The sequence below is a fragment of the Protopterus annectens genome, chromosome 2.part0, assembly GCF_019279795.1.
Source record: "Protopterus annectens isolate FY-2018-M chromosome 2.part0, PAN1.0, whole genome shotgun sequence".
In the NCBI taxonomy this organism is placed as follows: domain Eukaryota; kingdom Metazoa; phylum Chordata; order Ceratodontiformes; family Protopteridae; genus Protopterus; species Protopterus annectens.
The window spans coordinates 1,519,140,439-1,519,163,311 of NC_056728.1; positions in this window are offsets into that span (position 1 = coordinate 1,519,140,439).

Sequence of the window (22,873 nt, forward strand, 5' to 3'; positions counted from 1 at the left end):
CTGACATAACACAGGTATATGTGTATGTGACTTCAGATATCAGTTACAAATGAGCATCTTGTCCAGCAAAACACTGTACAATTGAATATTAATTCAATATATCACATGCAGTTCAACACACATATCTGCAACAGTACTTTACTATGCACATGCCCTTTATGGGTCTCTTAGCTTTACAAGGCAAACATGTGTCATACTCTTAATCACAGTTAACATGGATATGGAAAACATCCCATTAACTGGCCTATCAGTGGCACAGTCACAACTGTTTGACAAACACCCCTGCTGTTGTCACATATGAGCTGTCCCTTCCCAAGGTGAGTCAGGTTCCTGAGCTGTGATCCTACCTCCCAAACTCTCACAGCATCATATCTGGACAAAGCCAAAAATTATGGTGGGATAAATAGGGACAGACTTTAAATATTTCTGTTACAAACATAGGAAGTTCATAGAATGATACATTTTGCATTACGATGACTATTCTTAATGATGTGGAGTATTCAACTCAAGTGTTTGTCTTTACTTGATGACTTCAATCCTCAGCTACTTGCCAGAAAAGTACAGATTTCAGGAGAAACAGACAAAAATAAATGATGGTAAAATGTTACTATGCTGTGAAGATCTATACAGTTGAGAGGTATGTCTGTGATATTTCCCACTGCAGAGAGGGCCAGATGCTATGGCCATAGCAACTGTTTAGCAGGGCATTAGTACAGCATGTCTTGTTGGGGCATATATTCCTCCAAATCATATTTCCCATTATTACAGATAAAATACTAAATTCAATTACTTGCTTACATGTTCCACTTACCTTTTTTCTTTCTTCTCTTTTCCACTTTATGTTTCATTTATGTCTCTCTCTCTCTCTCTCTCTCTCTCTTTCTCTCTCTGTGCACTACATAGATCAAGCTGGTTTGAATAGGTGGCAACATGGCTTTTGTAGGTGATGCACATGACCAGGTGATGGCCTGTGCACCTACTGGGGTTCCCCACTTGCTAATTGCATGTAGAGCAGCTGTGTAGTTCTTCCAACAGCCAATGTCATGGCAGCACACTCCTATAAATGAGTACTCCATGTAGGTGTTGGCCCTTTCCCTTACTTGTGAGGAAGACATCCTGGAGTTGTGTGAGCTACTACCTCTTACAACAAGACTTGTGGAGACAAGCCAACTAAATGGTGGAGAATGTTCAAGACATAGGGACAGAATTTGAGTATTGCTGTTATATGTTTAGAATACTGCTAGTTTAACAGGGTTTGTCTGCACATGCTACTTCTGCATGGGTTTCAGTCTGACAAAGTTCTGTCTCTGCGTAGCTCTCAACTGTAGTGCCATCCACATAATGGCCACAAGTTAGCCTGCTATGTATGGAATGTTCCCCAGATAGGTGTTGTCCTTAGCAAATCAGTAGCATAGTCTGGTGATTGCATTATGTAAATGGTAACATCCATTTGTTTTTCTGACTTTATATCCCTCAGAAAAGATATGTTATAACAAACCGTGTAACATCAGCAACTTTCTCAGTGTATAACAGGAATATTTCAAGTATGGTCGTGTATTTGGGCATCTGTCCACCAATTATGTCAGGCTTTGTCCAGATGTCATACAGTAGTAGGATGATAGGTGTACTGGTCTATCATTATTTAGTGCTGTAATTCCTGCTGAGGAGAAAGGCTGAGAAACATGTTAGAATTCTGTACATTCGAGAGGTTGTTGTATAGAGAATGCTCTTAGATGCCCTTGTAATATATTTTATGTGGGGGACAGTAACACGTTTTAAAACTAGGCTGTTAGAACATGTGAGACATATTACTGATAAGAAATATGGCAGTTTTATAGCCTTACATTTGAATAAATCTCAATATAGAGACAGAAGTGGGTCCCAAGGTACTGTTTTTGAAAAGTCATTTCCTCAGTTTGAAGAGAAATTCAAAAAAGGACAATTGTTATGTACAGACTCAATGTATTAATATTACCTGTGATACTTTATCCCATAGGCAGTTAAATGAGAAGTGTAATTGGAGGCTGTGTATTCAATTATGCAATTAGGTGTTAATTGCTTCCTGTGATTAAGGCGTGTATTTCTGGTAATGATTTACTTCTTGAGGGCTTTGGCCAAGACATCAGAGTATGATAAACATGTGTGAATTACTGGCTGGTTGTATTTTTCTTTGCTATGTTCAGATATTTTATTTGTTTTGCTAAGAGGTTGTTGTATGTCTGACCATTGTGTATAACCTATCATGATTTTGTAGCAGTGTACTGTTCACTTATTTATTTGGATTGTGTGTGGGGGGGCAGATGTGAGTGTCATGGCTGCTTTTGTATCTAACTGCGCATGCTGCCCCAGTTGTGGGTGGTCTATCAGCAGCATATGTTTGTATGGGCATTTTGGGGCATGTATGCACATATATATATATATATATATATATATATATATATATATATATATATATATATATATGTATATTTGTATATATATATATATATATATATATATATATATATATATATATATATATATATATATATATATATATGTATATATATATATATATATATATATATATATATATATATATAGTATGTATGTATGTATATATATATATATATGTATGTATATACATGTGAGCATATATATATATATATATATATATATATATATATATATATATATATCTGTATATGTATGTATGTTTGTACACACATATGTATATATATATATATATATATATATATATATATATATATATATATATATATATATATATATAGCCACTACACCCCTGGATTTAGTAAACTTCCATGCAGGAATAGTTTACTCCTGCACAGAATTGACCATTTAGGAGCAGCACGGCAGCGTGCCATGCATAGTAATGAAGGGGCGCTGCCTGAGCTCCTAAATGGACACTGAGTGCGGACAAGTGCAGGGGATGTGTCTGAGAGCAGAGCTCTCACAATACACACGTCCCTGCAATCAAGAACTGCAGTTTAGCTATTACAATGAGTGAGACCGCTCATAGGGGATTGCATACCCCCAGCAACACCCCCCAAGTTTATTAGAGCAATATTTAAAATATAATAATATAAACAATTTTTTTTTTTTTTTATCAAACAGATTAAATTTAACTGTAGGTGTGTGGGTTTGCCCATTGCTTAGCTATATATACTGTAGCTTAAATGGCAAAAGAAGATAAATATCAAGATACATGCAAATGAGGCAGTACTGCAATAGTGTAGTGGTCAGCACATTCGCCTTACGAGTAGTCATTCCTGGTTCAAGTCTAATTCCAGTACATTCCATTTTCCATGTCAAATCACTTTATGAACAATATTTTTTTTGTTGTATAACCTACTAAATAACATATATTTGTGAACTGGAGTACTGCATTAAATGCAGATGTGAGGTGTCCTTGTAATAATTTTGTAAAATCCACAGATAAACACAAGTGCCTCATACAGTATATGTACACATGAATCAGGGTTACAAATCAGTGGTATAATGTGAAATGAATGATAAATCCATACTGTGTCCAAATCCACCACCTTCCTTAGAGCCGTGTTACATTTCTGTTTAAATTAGTGGGGGGGGTAAGCAGGAGTGAACACTATTAAGCAGTAGTAAGCGGGATTAAGCATATTTAAGCAGTAGTAAGCGGGTTTAAGCCCGTTTGCGTGGGGGTAAGCAATGCGCACACAGGTTAAGCAATACTGAAGCTAACTCTCTATAAGCATATTTAACCATAAGTTAGCAATGCTTATCGTCATGCAAACCAATGCAGACCCACTTACAACTGCTGAAAAGTGCCTTAATCATGCTGTATCCAACAACCGCTGTTCTGCCCAGCAACAAAATAAACAGCCCTTGTAGGTCTTAAACTCAGTACCCTGTACACTATAGTCACAGTAGTTAACCAGTACGCCATCACAGCAATACACAAGATTGAGGTATCACCAAACAGATTCTCACTATAGGAAATTCAAACTTAACATGTGAAAGGAATCTATATACAGTTTTATGTTGTATAACCTAGTACATAACATAAATATGTCAGCCAGAGTACTGCATTAAGTCTAGATGTGAGGTGTCATTGAAATAAAGACTTGAAATCCCCTAATAAACACAACAACCCCATACAGTGTATGTACACATGAATCATGGATACAAAGCACATATAAAACATTTAATGAAAAATAAATCAATGCCAAACAGCAAATAGTATGCAAATTAAAAATTAAGCAATGCTAAGCATTGCAAAGCCCTGCTTACTAGATATAAGCAATGTGTAGGCCAGGTAAATCAGTTTGCCCATTGGTATACCCCTTTAAGCAATGCCAACCTTAGGTAAGCAGGTTTGCCCATAGCTTAGCATTTTCAAAACCTTCCAATCACAGCGAAGTGTGCAAAATCAGCCCTATTTAAAGCCAACAGGCAGGAATACATCACATAACTGGTTGCAGCTTCCTCCTGTAGGCACAATGACTGTGTGAGAAGGAGTGCACTTTCGGGCACAGCACTGAGGCATCCAGGAGTCCAAAGACATGGCAAGACTCCTTGTTATAGACCATGACCAGAGACTGCTGCAGAGTCAGTACCAGGGTTGCCAATATAAAGTGGAAGCCTTAGACCATCTCACCCGTGGCCTCACCAGTGCCACTGGCATACTTTGAACTATTGAGCAGGTCAGACATCCCTATGCCGACCTGAAGTGGAGACAGAGGGAGCGCTTGGATCAGTGGATCCAAGAAGCTAGGCAGATGGGGGATGTCCCAGCCATGTGTAAGTATCAGTCTACTATCTGTTTAACAATTGCCAGCTCATGTATATTATGGATAAATAAGGCTAAATATTCCTCTTATGTCTTTGACAGTGGCAGATGAGCGGGCTGTGAACCGCAAAGCCCATGCCTGTAGACTGCAGAGGATGCGTCGTGAGGCAGGTTAGCAATAATCTTGCATGTACTGTCATAAGAAATAAATCTAAAAGTAGTAGAAAATTAATTGCCAGTATAAAACTTGTATTGTATATGGCATGTACTGAATACACAAGACATATAGGTTGTATGTAAATAAAAGGTTAACAGCCTGACAATAAAGGTCTAACTGCTGGACTGCTTGTGTTTTCTCTGGTATCATATGGTAATGTAGTGTTGCAATCTCTTAATAGTACTGTTGTATTAAGCACTGTTACCCACAATGTGCTACATAAATAAAATGTGGAGGAATTTTTGTATATGACTCTTGTAATCACAAGAGGTGATATTGTACAACTGAGAGAGACTTAGACAGAAAAAAGTGAAAACATAGACAATATAATCCAAATAGCACACTCAACTGAGATGTGAAGTGTTGTATTTTTAGCACACACAGCCGTGGTTCAAATCTTGGGAGTGGTAGTAAGCTGTATGCAGAATCATACCCCCACAACTGTACAGATTTGTTCAGAATGTCCAGTTAATTGGCCCATATCTGCTGCCTGTCACCCTGTCCCCCCTGGCAAATCAGTGGGATGATCCAATAAGTTTAGGCAGCAAATAATGACATACAACTGATTGTCAGACATCATAACTGACAGAAATATATCTCTAAGAACAAACCTGTCACTCTAGCAATTCACCAAAATGTCATGAGAGTAATAAGCAAAGTATGTCCCATCTCCACCCCTATGTTGTGAAGCTATGACCAGAGTGAGACATATGTGCATAATAATAATGTGAAATATTTTAATATGTGTGGAAACATTCAGCTAGTGCTAACAAACATTCTCCCCATAGATCTGTCAGATACAAAAACTCTGCCTGAACTGGTACTGTTTACTCTGGTATTGTATGACATTGTTAGTGCTGCAGTTGCTCAGAATAATAAGGTATTACTCATCACTGTCACCCACACTGTGCTACATAATAAAACTATCTAGGAAATCCTGTATAAGAGTGTTGTAATTACAAGGTCAGATTATAAAACCACGGGAGACTTATAGACAGAAATCAGAGAAGAGCTACACAGCAATATCTATATAGCACACTCAACTGTGATGTATACTGTTGTATTTTTCACAGACACAACCATGGTTTGAATCCTGGGAGTGGTAGTAAGCTGTATGCATAATCATACCCCTCAACTGTATAGATTTGTCCAGAATGTCCAGTTAATTGGCCCATATCTGCTGGCTGCTACCCTGACCCCCTGGCATATCAGCATGTTAATCTCTGACATATAGGCAGCATTTAATGTCATATAATGGACTGTCAGGCCTGTAAATATTTGGAAAATGTCTATGAAAACAAACCTGTCATTGTACAACTCACCAAAGGTTTATAAGAGCAATAGTTAAAATATGTCCCAGTTTCACCTGCATGTTGTCAAGACATGCCCAGAGTGTGTGCAATAAGAGTTAGACAGGTATGTGAATAACATCACCCTGGTATCTGGGAATATGTGTAAAAGCAGTCAGGTAGTTTTAACAAACAATACATCCACAGATATACCAGGTAAGAGGTGTATACTGCAGGTAAAACTCAGTTCATGTATATCGTTGTCTACATCCATACCATTGTCCAAACAAAAGCCATAGGGTAGTGTAATGATACCTGTGAGGTACAGATCACAGGTCTGACTAAGCAAGTAATGAGAACTACAGGGATATGCAAGTTGTTAATTGACATCTTTCTCCCCACCCACCATATCTGCAACAATAAACTAAATACACAACTCAATCAGTATGTGCACTATTAAATCTACTGTTGGGATATATGTCCTATTGTTTGATAAATATTTAAATTTGTTTCTACACATGTGCCATATTGAAATACTCCCACATTGGTGGCATGCTGCCATCAATGTACCTGCATGCTGTTGTAATGGCCACTGTGGATCCATATATGCATGTGCTCTGTTTGCTATGCAACTGTTCCATATCTGATGTTTCGGGTTAATGGGATTATCTATGCATGCTGTTATACCTAATCCTGGTATGTGTTGTCTATTACTAACCCACACGTGTTGCAAAATTGAAACACCATAGCACTTTTGGGAAGGCCAGACACAGCAGACTCACCTCTCCCAGCTTATCTGGGCATGGCACCAGCACATCAGGTCCCAGCCTGGAACCTCCTCGTCCACTGGTCATGCACCACCTTCGGCTGGAACTGCCTCAGGGGATGGGGGTTGAACCCAAGGGAGAAGGTGTGGACAAGACACTATCACGCGTCACCAGTTCTGGGGTCTGGTGCATAGCGAGCTCCTCAGTGAGTTTGGAGATCTGCTACACTAGCTTGAGGGCTGTGTGGTTCAAATAGAGGGTCAGCCTGCCCCTCCTATTCAGCCCCCAGCACAGCCACCTTTGGGGCTGTGAAGGTGCAGTGGTGACTGCCCATGGGTGGGGACCTCAGTCCCACTGTTTCCACTAGGGCTCATGGGCTTCTGACTTGCAAACACCCCCCAAAGGTGTTTACCCTCCACATGTGTCATATACAGCCCTTGTATGCTGTCTTGTCTGTCTTGTCTGTTATTCTACCCAAACTACCTTCCCAAATATGCCTACTATCCCTCCCCAACATCCCACTCTCACCTTAAAAAAAGAGCAATCTGTTCCCAAAACAAAATCTCTTCCCATACATAGCTATCCATTTTGAACACGTGTCCACTGGACACATGTAATCTGGTCTAATTGGCTTCACAACATATTGTTGTCCTCACCCTTCTCTCATGGGGTATGAGTGTCCAAATCTACCGCCAAATCAGTGTATATGCACAGCTGTTGCTGCAGAAGAAATGGGGAGCTATGGACCTTCCCTACACCCATCCTGCACATCCCTAGCTATTTTCTCTACTGTCTTCCCCTCTTTGTGCCCCTTTTTCACCACTTTCCTATCAACCCTTTTTCATTTCTTTTAAAGGAATTAGCACAGGCGTAAGTGGGAGTAAGCACTTTTAAGCAGCAGTAAGCAGGTTTAAGCTTGTTTGCACCGGGGTAAGCAATGCCTACACAGGTTAAGTAATTTAGAATCTAACTGAGTATAAGAAACTGTAACCGGAGGTTAGCAGTGCTTACCTTTCAACAACTTGCGCAAACCCACTTACAGCTGCTTAAAAGTGCCTTAATCACTCCAACGGCCCTTGTTCTACCCAGCAACAAAATAAACAGCCTTTGCAAGGTTCAAACCCAGGACCCTGCACGCCATAGTTATTTACCACTAAGCCATGTCAGATATACATAACCCTGATGTTTTCACAAACATATCATCCAGCACAGTCATTCAACAGTACAGGAAATGCCTTTATACATCATGTAGATGTCTGTATGTATATATATATATATATATATATATATATATATATATATATATATATATATATATATATATATATATATATAGATATATATATATATATATATATTTGTTGACCGGGATAGTCCAACTGAATATATGTCCATTTTCAGCGGAGGCCCGGGGAGAAAAGCCCCACATACCAAAAAAGAGACAGTGCATACATCACTGAGTGATAAACTCAGGCAGACATGTTTAGAAAAATATAGACAAAGAATACAGGCAGATATCAATATACACAATGTGTATAATTATATCTGACTGGCAAATACGTATCAGAAAATGTGAACATATAGTACAATCAGATTTCATAATTCACAATGCTTAGACATTCAAATGCTATGAGGCATAGATACTTGGCTAAACAGCAGGTTGGGTAGCAAGACATGTATTAGTGAAGTTTTTAGTCAGGTTTAGAATATGAGCACAGTCAATGAGATGTGAGGTATTTTTTGAGTTCTCTTTTAAATAGGGGTAGTGAGGTTTCCTTGGTAATGGTAGTAGGGAGTAGATTCCAGATTTTACCAGTTGACTTTTCCAAATATAGCATCGCCTGCAGAGTTGTTGGAATTTTGGGTCAGTATCACTAGTTTATCAGCTGAGCATAATTGCCTGGGAGCACTACGAGGGATGAGAATATTTTTGAGGGCAGGGGTGTTATCAGGTTGACGGAGTATTTTATGCACTAATATAAGCTGGTTGAACTGTAGAAGAGTAGGATACTGTAGCCATCCCAGTGCTTTGAGGTTCTGGCAATTGTGGGTCCTAAAAGCCATGCCTGTAGCGAATCTGGCTATATGATTGTAACATCCTTATAATTTGTAGAGATCGGTTTTGGATAGGTTGGTGAGTACAGGAGAGGCATACATAAGGGTAGAGAGAAGGTGTGATTTTGCAATAGCTACCCTAGCCAGGGGGGTGAGGAAAGGTTTGGCTTTGTACAGGGAGCCAAGTTTTTTGTTGACGGACTTAATAGTGTGATTGACATGCTTATCAAATTTAAGGTTGTTGTCTATTATTACACCTAGAAGCTTTGTATGGTCATCAGGGGAGATAATGGTGTCATTGCTAGATTTGATGTTGAAGGAAGGAGAAGGAATTATATAGTTAGGGGAGAAAAGTAGTAGCTTGGTTTTGTTAAGATTTAGAAGCAGGCAGCGATTAGCTAGCCATATTTCTACCATGCTGAAAGTGGTCTGGGTGAGGGTTAGAAGTTGTGTAGGAGAGGACATGGAGCAAATTAGCATTGAGTCATCTGCATATTGGCTCCTGGGATGGTGGTGTGCAGATCATTGATAATGATAGAGAAAAGATGGACCCTTGTGTGTTAGAGAAAGTTGGAATGACAACTTGCTGTGCCATGAGACAGCCTGTTGTCTACCATTTAGGTAGTAGTGAAACCATTGTATTGTGAGTTGGTCTAAACCAACGGTTTGTAGGGTATTGAGCAGTAGCTGATGGTTGACCATATCAAAAGCTTTTGAGAAATCTAGGAAGAGTGCTGAAAATAGTTTGCTGTTTTTATGATGAAGACTGATGACATTAGAGAAAGATAGAAGAGACATGTTGGTACTGTGGAATGGCCTAAAGCCATGCTGAGATTCGGCGAGCTTTTCGTTTTGAATAAGAAAGTGCATGATTTGTTTGTGTATGCATCTTTCCGTGATTTTAGCTAGTGCTGGAAAAATGGCTATAGGTCTAAAGTTAGATAATTCTGTGGAACTTCCTCCTTTATGGAGAGGTATAACATGCAATATTTTCCATATTGCTGGGATGGATCCTTCTGAGATGGATCTGTTGATCAGAATGGAAAAGGGAAGTGCTATGGCATCAGCTGCTTTTTGAAGATATTCAGCTGCGAGTTGGTCAGCAGCTAGTGTAGTAGATTTTAACTTTTTGAGTAAGGTCCAAATCAGGTTGGTAGGTGCGGTTTGAAAGATAAAGGTGGGTTGGTTGCTGGGTGGATATGTGCCAGAGCTGGTGTTTGTGTCTGATGGAGTGAGATGGGTAGCTAGAGACTGGATAGTTTCAGTAAAGAAGGAGTCGAAGCTGTTTGCAATTTCAACAGGAGATTTATCAAGGGCAGCTGATGGGGTAGGAGTGGCAGAATGGCCCGGGTGGAGAAGATTGCTAATACCAGCCTAGAACATTTGAGGTTTTAGCTGATATTTTTGTAGTAGGAGGGTGTAGTGTTTTTTTTTTTTTTTTGTCTAGAATGACAGATTTTTTGGACTGGTTCCTTACCTGCAGATATCTTACCTGATCCATAGGGGCTTTGGTAACATGCCACCTGGCCCAGGCGTTGTTTCTTAGTATAATTTTGTTTTTTGTTTCTTTAGATAGCCACGGTGCAACTGTGGCTTTTACACGGATGATACAGGTAGGAGCATGGTGGTTAAGGACAGCCAGAAATCTGGTATTGAAGTACTCAACTGCTTCTTGTAATGGGAGTCATTTCAAGACATTCAAATTATATGCTTTGAGTTCTTTTTGGAGTTGTCAAGGTTAAAGTTCCTGATGGTTCTTATAGTTTTGTAGCTGGACTGGTTGGGAATGTCGGCTTTGAGTCTAATAATATAGGTAAGGCAGTGATCACTTAGATCATCGGGTAATGTACCTGACTTTTGGCAGTGGCTGTTAATAAGTATCCAATTGAGGATACTATCTTTGACTCTATTTTTGTTAAATCTGATGGGGGTAGCAATGATCTGAGTAAACCCATGGAGGTTTAAATGGGTGGAGGGAGTTTAAGAGGAACAAGTGTTCTAATCAATGTTAAAGTTCCCCAAGACAATGGTTTCCTGGGAATAGTTATAAGCTAGCCAATGTAAGATATTTTCTAGAGTATTATCATTCTTGCTGGATGGAATATAAATATAGAGAATGTATCTGCATTTATTTTTGTTTATTATTATTTTGGTGATAAGAATTTCTGCATTGCCAAACTGGGGTGGCTGTTGTTCTTCCACAGCATACATCTATAGATATATATGTCTACATATATTTGTCTACACACACACACACACATATATATATATATATATATATATATATATATATACATATATGTGTGTGTGTGTGTGTGTGTGTGTGTGTGTGTGTGTGTGTGTGTGTGTGTGTGTGTGTGTGTGTGTGTGTGTGTATGTATATATATATATATATATATATATATATATATATATATATATATATATATATATATATGCACTATTAATGGGGGTGAGGGGGCCCAAGCTAAATACTTTTATATTGTTAACACCCCTTCCCTTACAGCCAAACAGATTCGTTCTGCAACATATCACCAATTGTTGCAAGTCCTATATCTAGGACCTCATACAACATGGCCACAAGATGTTAACAGTAATCCATCCACCTGTATGATGTCATGATTATAATAGTATATCATGCAGTACAGTTCATAAACTACAGGGAATGTAGTGATGTGGGAGCAAATAAACATAAATTAAAGATACAAATACACACACACACACACACACACACACACACACACACACACACACATATATGCAGATATATATATATATATATATATATATATATATACACACACACACACACACACACACACACACACACACATAGAGTATGCAGATATATATATATATATATATATATATATATATATATATATATATATATATATATATATATATATATATAAAACTACACATGCACACACATAGATATGTACAGGAAGATACATATTTAGAGTGTGCACAGCATATTGAACAGTCAGTATTGCTACAGTTGCCACCTTTTCAAATGGACAGTGTATGAGTCACTCATACAAAAGACAATTGTTGCCTGAAACATATACCCACAGAGAAGTCAAAGGCTATGACACCACACCCATGTTTGCATACATAAGAAATGTTTATTTGCGTACTATTACTATTATTACTATTATGGTTGTATATGCCATGTCATATAGCTGTTAAGACTTTGAAATGCATACTAACTGAGTAATGCAACTCTCAAGCAGATCATTTTATACAGTAATCTGAAAGCATAACATATGTTGCTGTCCAGGCCAAGGCCTTCAAGCAGTACAACAGTAAAGAAAGACTGGGCCAGAGGATAACAATCAATCAACACTAAGTAATGCAGATGTATATTTCAGCAGCCTCTAATTACACTCTGTACTCAACCCCTAGTGGGAAAAGACTTAAATGACACAATGAGATGTATCTCTTACATAACAATGCTTAACTAAAAACATCACAATCACACTGACAAACAGAACTGTCTGTATGACTGTAAGCAATAGGCCACCAATGTTCCCAAGGTGAAATGTATGGTAATGTACAGTCATATACCTTAAGGCGGCTTGCTATCGATATCCCTCACATGTTGTAACAGCCTAGGTTATATATGGTGCACACTCCTCCCCCATAGACTGACTTACAAGGCCATATAACTCTCTTACATACACTGACCTCTGGACTGCAGAAGGGCATACATGTAGTATGCAGCTGAAGCCCACATATATATGGACCCTACCCCACAATATGTGTGGGGGCCACAACAGCACTGGAATGATGGCAGGAATGGCAGCACAACATAATCACAGGCCACTACATAACAACCCCTTACTGCATATCATATGAACAAAGCCTGGTATATAGGTGGAGGCTAGAGGCCAGAACACAGGCCCATATGTGAAATAGTGTTGTCATACACTGAGAAAGTTGCTGGTGTTACAGGATAGTCTGCAACATATCCTTTGTCAGGAATATGACGTCAGAAACACAAATAGATGTAGCCATGTACTGATAGCACTCAACATACACATAGCCAGTGATATATCTGACACAAGACCTGTGTGGTGGTTAAACAAAATATAACAGGCACACCTCTGGCCATCATGTGGACAAGCCCACAGTTGAGAGCTATGAAGACAGACTGCATTCCATGTTAAGCTAGTATGTACACACAAACCCTGTAACACTGGTGCTATACAATGCATATAACAACACTACTCACACTGTCTGTAGGTCTGGAACATTATACAAATATGTAGCTGGCCTGAGTCTGCAAGTCCTCTTGTAAGAGGTATTGCTACCTGCTGTCTGTAATACTGCTGCCCACACACAGGAAGGATGTCCTCCATACAGGAAAGGTAAAGGGACCATGCCCATATGTAGGGATTTACAGTAGTGGGTTGCCATGACAGTGGTAATTGGAAGTACTACACAGCATGCTGCATTCAGGTAGCAAGTGGAAGACACTGATTGGTGCAGAGCCCATCACCTGATCATGTGATGCATATGGTCTGTAGCATGGAACATGCATTTGGAGGGAAACTAAACACCAGCTATATTATTAAAAGTGCAATCAGCAGAAAGGTGAAAGAATACCCACATATGCAGCACTAAAGATGCATTGGGGAATTATTAGACAACACCAGTGAGTGTATCCAAATATTACTGTCCTCCACATAATAAGTTAATAGAGCAACAGATCTTGCATCTACTGAGCAATAGTTATGTATGACACTCCAGTGTGTGACATTATTGAATGACTGTAATAGCCCCTAGCATAAGGGTGTCAATGTCTGGACAAACCCAAAGTGAACACTGGATGACAGCAGTGAGTCCTTGTAAAACCAACTCCAATCAAGTCAAAGAGGTAATGGAGTAATAGGTCTTGTTTTGTGGTCACTTGTTTAGGCAATTAGAAGAATAATACATTAATGATTGGTATTAATGAGTGTAAGTTTCCAAGTGTGATGCAGGATGGGGAACTTAAGAGAATAAACTTGGCACAGTCTGTAAACTCAGGGACAGGTAGGTATTATGGTGGAATGTCAGGGTGTGTGTGTGTGTGTGTGTGTGTGTGTGTGTGTGTGTGTGTGTGTGTGTGTGTGTGTGTGTGTGTGTGTGTATGTGTGTGTGTTTGTGTGTGTGTACTGTTAAGCAATGACATACAGGTCTTAAAGTGCATTTCTTGTTTTCCCCTCACAGGTGGTGAGGTGTGTCAGGGTCCCTCCTGCATGCAATCTGATGGTGTCCATACAGACACTGAAAATGATGATAAGTGTGTTGAGGCACAGGTGGGGTTGTCAGAGGCTAAAACTGCACTATTGTTTGACATCCCCCTGTCATCCACCCCATCCCTGCACACAGTCACAGTGCCTATAGATACCCCATACCACATAGGCAGATGTACAGGGGTGCTCGTGGGAGGGCTACTAGTCATGATGCCTCTGACAGAAGTGCCACATCTGGTACCACCAGACACATGTTTCAGGCTGTCATGGAGGTGCAGGCACGTATGGAACAGTACACCAGACAGGGTCTGAGGCTGCAGATAGCTGCTTTTGTAGCTGTAAGTGGCAACATCCATGATCTTGCAGGTGCCCTTTGTTATTATACAGAGGTCATGGATAGATGGTGGGGTGAGATGGTGGGCCTCCTTGACCGTGGATTGTCCGTGCTAGAGCATATGGTGGGAGTGGTGTGATGGCCACATGGATGTAGGCCAGCAATACCAACATCTGTAGATCAACGTGGACATGCAAGAACATCAAGCCACTCCCGTAGTAGCAATACCAGCCTCAGCACTGCAGGGGGGCACTGTCCACACCACACCACAGCAGGCCACATGCACGTGGATCTGGCCAGTCCCAGGAGGGACCTGGTTCCAGCTGACATAATTCATCATCAGGGGAGAGTAGCATATTGAGGCTTTTACCTGGACATGCCCGTGGAACTCCTGGCAGGCACAGTTCTTGTGTCCATTTCTGGAGGTTGTGAACTGCACTCCCTGCCAGGTATGGTCTGCAGCTGTCCAACAAACACCTGCATACATGTCGCGTAGTATAGCTGTCCAGCCATGATTTTTTTATCTATTAGTAACACTGAGTGATTGTGGTTTCCATAATGTTATCCATTTGTGTTGTAGGTGTCCATGTGTCAGCAGGAGGATGGTCTGCTGTCATATCTCACAAGGGGTATGGCACTGTGGTGACACCTTGGCTGTGCCATTTCTGGGTACAGGTGAACACATGTCATAGGTCTGTATAAAAGTTACTGCCTGTGCCACATGACCAATAGGTCTGGGGTGGTGCATACAGGTGAGTGCATGGCGGCTGCTGTTAGCAGCCATTCTACAGTGGACAGTGGTAGTTGTACTGGGTGTTACACACCACATGTTTGTGTATAACACACACAGACGTTTAGGTGTTGATGCACTACACAGAAAATACTGCACACATGGATGTATGTACCTGTGCAAGGAACCCATTGTATCCTATGCAATTCCTCCAAGCCAAACTATGCAGATCAACACACTGTAGTCCGCTAGTTTAATATCATTGACTATGGTACTGACAGGGTATATGTCCCCTTCCCCAAAGTAGTGCAATCCTCAACACAGTAAACATTTATATGTTGGTGTGGGTGGTACAATCCTACCCTTTGGAGGGTGAGAGGTGCTATAGAACCACAGATAGTGTGATAGACACATACCTAACCTGTTAACATGAACTGTACAGTATTACGGCTAGCTACACAGGTGGATCAACAGTAACCACAATGATGTTGGCTGTGTCCACAACAGACACACCCAGCTATATATACCAACCCCAGTATCGCTGCACACCTCTACAGTGGGGAAGAGGCCATTTACACAGATGACAGTAGCTGTGATGGAATGAATGTCCACAGGATGATTCCTGTGACATGTTAGCATATGCCACACAGTTCTTGAACAGATAACCCCCTGGGACATGTATCTTCTGCAACCTGAAGTAGATCCCTCCACATACACATGCACTATTACTTGGCAACACTGGGACTAGACCCCTACCTAGGTATGTAGTGCTACTGATGTGTGTGGCTTTAATGGCACACACCACACAGCTTGTAGGATGAGGTGTGTTCCAGGTTACATGTTGCATGCAGAACATCCTCAGGTATGTGCAGTATGGTAATGGGGGAATGTAACGGTTGTGTATGGAAAATACATAGTGTGACATACTGTCATATACACATTGACAAACACATAACAGTCAGACACACATCCGAGAGACCTGGTCCTATCAGTGTTAACTACCTTGTCAGTGTGTCCAATGTGTTACAGGTAGGTTGCACACAGCACATGCATAACTGGGCTGGATAGTATTATCAATTACCTGTATGGTTGATGGTGACAGTGGTCACCATACAGTGGTACATGGGGCATGTACTGGGGGTACCATGGTGTAATGACAATATACCCAGCACTGATGTACATGGGAACATGCAAAACTGGTGAAGGAAGTCGAACAATTAGTAGAATATAAATAAAACCAAATAAATTAGCCATGTATATGACCAAAACCTGGGGTTAATTAAAAAGACCTTTGGGGGAAAAATTAAACACCCCCCTTGGCCTATGGACAAGCCCCAGTTAACTATAAGAAAACCCACCTTTTAAACTGTTTAACAAAACCCCAACATTCATTTGAATTAAAACATATACATTTGTGGGCTGGCTTATCTTTAGTCCTTTGTAAGTTTTGAAAAGGGTTTGTAACTGCTGCCCACACACAGGAAGGATGTCCTCCATACAGGAAAGGTAAAGGGACCATGCCCATATGTAGGGATTTACAGTAGTGGGTTGCCATGACAGCGGTAATTGGAAGTACTACACAGCATGCTGCATTCAGGTAGCAAGTGGAAGACACTGATTTGTGCAGAGGTCATCACCTGATCATGTGATGTATAAGGTCTGTAGCATGGAACATGCATTTGGAGGGAAACTAAACACCAGGTATATTGTTAAAACTGCAATCAGCAGAAAGGTGAAAGAATACCCACATATGCAGCACTAAAGATGCATTGGGGAATTAGTAGACAACACCAGTGAGTGTATCCAAATATTACTGTCCTCCACATAATAAGTTAATAGAGCAACAGATCTTGCATCTACTGAGCAATAGTTATGTATGACACTCCAGTGTGTGACATTATTGAATGACTGTAATAGCCCCTAGCATATGGGTGTCAATGTCTGGACAAACCCAAAGTGAACACTGGATGACAGCAGTGAGTCCTTGTAAAACCAACGCCAATCAAGTCAAAGAGGTAATGGAGTAACAGGTCATGTTTTGTGGTCACTTGTTTAGGCAATTAGAAGAATAATACATTAATGATTGGTATTAATGAGTGCAAGTTTCCAAGTGTGATGCAGGATGGGTAACTTAAGAGAATAAACTTGGCACAGTCTGTAAACTCAGGGACAGGTAGGTATTATGGTAGAATGTCAGGGTGTGTGTGTGTGTGTGTGTGTGTGTGTGTGTGTGTGTGTGTGTGTGTGTGTGCGTGCGTGTGTGTGTGTGTGTGTGTGTGTGTGTGTGTGTGTGTGTGTGTGTACTGTTAAGCAATGACATACAGGTCTTAAAGTGCATTTCTTGTTTTCCCCTCACAGGTGGTGAGGTGGGTCAGGGTCCCTCCTGCATGCAATCTGGTGGTGTCCATACAGACACTGAAAATGATGATAAGTGTGTTGAGGCACAGTTGGGGTTGTCAGAGGCTGAAACTGCACTATCGTTATCCACCCCATCCCTGCACACAGTCACAGTGCCTATAGATACCCCATACCACATAGGCAGATGTACAGGGGTGCTCGTGGGAGGGCTACTAGTCATCATGCCCCTGACAGAAGTGCCACATCTGGTACCACCAGACACATGTTTCAGGCTGTCATGGAGGCACAGGCACGTATGGAACAGTACACCAGACAGGGTCTGAGGCTGCAGATAGCTGCTTTTTTAGCTGTAAGTAGCAACATCCATGATCTTGCAGGTACCCTTTGTTATTATACAGAGGTCATGGATAGATGGTGGGGTGAGACAGTGGGCCTCCTTGACCATGGATTGTTCGTGCTAGAGCATATGGTGGAAGTGGTGTGATGGCCACATGGATGTAGGCCAGCAACACCAACATCTGGAGATCAACGTGGACATGCAAGAACATCAAGCCACTCCCGCAGTGGCAATACCAGCCTCGGCACTGCAGGGAGGCACTGTCCACACCACACCACAGCAGGCCACATGCACGTGGATCTGGCCAGTCCCAGGAGGGACCTGGTTCCTGCTGACATAATTCATCATCAGGGGAGAGTAGCATATTGAGGCTTTTACCTGGACATGCCCGTGGAACTCCTGGCAGGCACAGTTCTTGTGTCCATGGCTGGAGGTTGTGAACTGCACTCCCTGCCAGGTATGGTCTGCAGCTGTCCAACAAACACCTGCATACATGTCACGTAGTATAGCTGTCCAGCCATGATTTTTTTTAATCTATTAGTGACACTGAGTGATTGTGGTTTCCATAATGTTATCCATTTGTGTTGTAGGTGTCCATGTGTCAGCAGGAGGATGGTCTGTTGTCATATCTCACAAGGGGTATAGCACTGTGGTGACACCTTGGCTGTGCCATTTCTGGGTACAGGTGAACACATGTCATAGGTCTGTATAACAGTTACTGCCTGTGCCACATGACCAATAGGTCTAGGGGTGGTGTATACAGGGGAGTGCATGGTGGCTGCTGTTAGCAGCCATTCTACAGTGGACAGTGGTAGTTATACTGGGTGTTACACACCGCATGTTTGTGTATAACACACACAGAGGTTTAGGTGTTGATGCACTACACAGAAAATACTGTACACATGGATGTATGTACCTGTGCAAGGAACCCATTGTATCCTATGCAATTCCTCCAAGCCAAACTATGCAGATCAACACACTGTAGTCCGCTAGTTTAATATCATTGACTATGGTACTGACAGGGTATATGTCCCCTTCCCCAATGTAGTGCAATCCTCAACACAGTAAACATTTATATGTTGGTGTGGGTGGCACACCCCTACCCTTTGGAGGGTGAGAGGTGCTATAGAACCACAGATAGTGTGATAGACACATACCTGACCTGTTAACATGAACTGTACAGTATTATGGCTAGCTACACAGGTGGATCAACAGTAACCACAATGATGTTGGCTGTGTCCACAACAGACACACCCAGCTATATATACCAACCCCAGTATCGCTGCACACCTCTACAGTGGGGAAGAGGCCATTTACACAGATGACAGTAGCTGTGATGGAATGAATGTCCACAGGATGATTCCTGTGACATGTTAGCATATGCCACACAGTTCTTGAACAGATAACCCCCTGGGACATGTATCTTCTGCAACCTGAAGTAGATCCCTTCACATACACATGCACTATTACTTGGCAACACTGGGACTAGACCCCTACCTAGGTATGTAGTGCTACTGATGTGTGTGGCTTTAATGGCACACACCACACAGCTTGTAGGATGAGGTGTGTTCCAGGTTACATGTTGCATGCAGAACATCCTCAGGCATGTGCAGTATGGTAATGGGGGAATGTAACGGTTGTGTATGGAAAATACATAGTGTGACATACCGTCATATACACATTGACAAACACATAATAGTCAGACACACATCCGAGAGACCTGGTCCTATCAGTGTTAACTACCTTGTCAGTGTGTCCAATGTGTTACAGGTAGGTTGCACACAGCAAATGCATAACTGGGCTGGATAGTATTATCAATTACCTGTATGGTTGATGGTGACAGTGGTCCCCATACAGTGGTACATGGGGCATGTACTGGGGGTACCATGGTGTAATGACAATATACCCAGCACCCACACCCCACTGTGAATATTGTATGGACTGGAACCTGTGATGACACTCTGACATACCCACCATTACACATTGACCAGGACTGCAATACAACCACTTGTCCTTCTCAAGAGTACTACTACAGGGATATGCATCTAATGCACATTCCACATGCATAGTAGGGTGATGCATTGTCATGCCTCTCCTATTGGGAGCAACATCACTATCCCTAATACTGTGTGGCAATGCATATTGTAATAGGAGTATGTGGCCTCGATATGCTGTACCCTACATATATACACACATGCACACATACACACTTGCCAGAACACAATTGGCTATCCCATGCCTATCAACCCATTTGTACAACAGTGTTGTGCTGGTACTGCAAGGCTCAGGTAGCCCTTAGGGAGAGAAGCGTAACAAGGTACATGGAATGTCCGGTACAGCAGCAGCCACATCTAACTATGGCAATGGGTTGTGCGGTGGGTGTGAAGGGCCTCAGGCTATTCCCAACTACAGGTCTACAAACACACAGACACTGATATTCTCAGTAATGCACACATACACATTTGTCAGTACTGGGGTGCATCAGTGCAGGTGTTCATAGGTGTGTACCTGGCTATTGCCCATGGAGAGATGGGAAGTGTAGGGGATGTGTGTACAGTGGCATCATGCCACCTGCCATGTGACAGCAGGCCATCTATCTACAGACACCAGTGAAGTGACCCTCAGGTTGAGAGTGACATGCATCAGCCAATTCTCTGGATGCTTCCTGCAGAGGGCTGGTGAAGTGCTCCAGTTGACATGTATGCAGCTTGTATTACATAACATGGTTAGTGTCTGTCTTGGAGACCCTTACCCAAGCATGTTCTGTTGACTGTGGTAGTGTAGTTGAGGTATCCATGGCATGTGGTGCATACAGGGTGTTGAGTCCTATCTGTGCCATTTATAACACAGCTGGGCAGACATGTCAGTGTCATTCAAGCATAGATTGCATGTACATATCCAAGATAGATACCTGACATCTGCACATCTGTGCAGGCACTGACAGACATCAGCTCACCAACTAGCTATGCAGTAGGATGAATGTGTTGACAGATGTCTGACATCAATAGGTATGCCATTACTACATGATGGCAGCCCTCACTGACATGTGCTATACAGACTGTAGTCTACTGTTATTTTCCACATGCCAGATCATTATCCAGTAGGAAATATATAATGTGACAGAGCTCACACACCCCAGGAACATGACACTGAGGACTCAGACTCCATCTATGCATGCAGCGGTGTTTGTTTCTAGTACTACACTTAGTAATCTATTCTTGCTTGGGAAAACACTGTCAACAGTAGTAACGTAATGATACACTACATGCCATTGTGACTGCATATAACCCAGGATACTACCCTTGTATGTAACACATTCACTCAGATAAGAGTGTTGTACAAGCCATATATACTCAACTGTCTCAAACAGGAGACTCACACCCCTTGCTACTGTAACGACAGCATATAGACGCATGTTATGTACATGGCATTACATACACCTATTACAGATGTCATTACTCTGCTATGTCATCAGACTGGGTTGTGGGCATTGGTTACCATGACTGAGCCATGCTTAGCAGGTGTCAGCATTGCTGTAATATGACAGCTAAGCACATTTGTGCACTGGCAAGTGAAGCCTACACGGTGTAAGTCCCCATACTTTTAACAGTACATTACCACTGCATAGCTTCATGCAAACCTGTGCAAATGCACTTAAAGCTGCTCGCAACTGCCTTAACCACTCTGTATCCAACAGCCCTTGTTCTGCCCAGCAACAAAATAAACACCTCTTGCCGGTCTTGAACCAAGGACCCTGTACACTATAGTCACAACAGTTAATCACTGCACCACAACAGCTATGAAGACAGCTGTTGTTTTTCCAATATATCTGTCAGTACACATATTCAGTAGTATTGAACAATTGCTCTGACTTCTACAATTGTGTAGTACCTGTTTGTGATATTAGTGTTGCGTCACATTTGTTGTTATATCTAAATATACACATATCAGATGCATATGGTGTGATACATCTGGGGAGGTATACACAACAATAATGTTTGCACATCACACGAATATGGATATATACATATGCATATGTAGATATATGTCTACATGTACATGCACACACACATATATAAATATATATATATATATATATATATATATATATATATATATATATATATATATATATGCACATCTGTATAGTGCATCATATATGTGGCCATATATAGATCTCTCTGTATATACAGATATATATATATATATATATATATATATATATATATATATATATATATATATATATATAGATATATATGTAGATATCTATACCTATATGTGTATATATATATATATGCGTAGACATATATAGATGTGTATATGGAGATATATATATATATATATATATATATATATATATATATATATATATATATATATATATATGTGTGTGTGTGTGTGTGTGTGTGTGTGTGTGTGTGTGTGTGTGCATATATGTATATATATATATATATATATATATATATATATATATATATCCATATATGTATGGATATATGTGTATGTGTATATATCTATATATTTATATCTATATACATATATGTTTACCATATGTCCAGAACATGGACTGGAGTCATGCCTCAGCACCAATACTCTCAACCCCTTAGTGCAAGGGGCTATCATGTGTGTATTGCAGGTATATATTTAGACTGTTGCTACTGTAACAGGTTGTCTTAACAGACATGTTGTGTGTGGAAGTTCACATTTGCTGTTGACATGTACGCCATCAGTTACTGACAGACATCTTAAGGTCAGCAGAGTAAAGTACCACT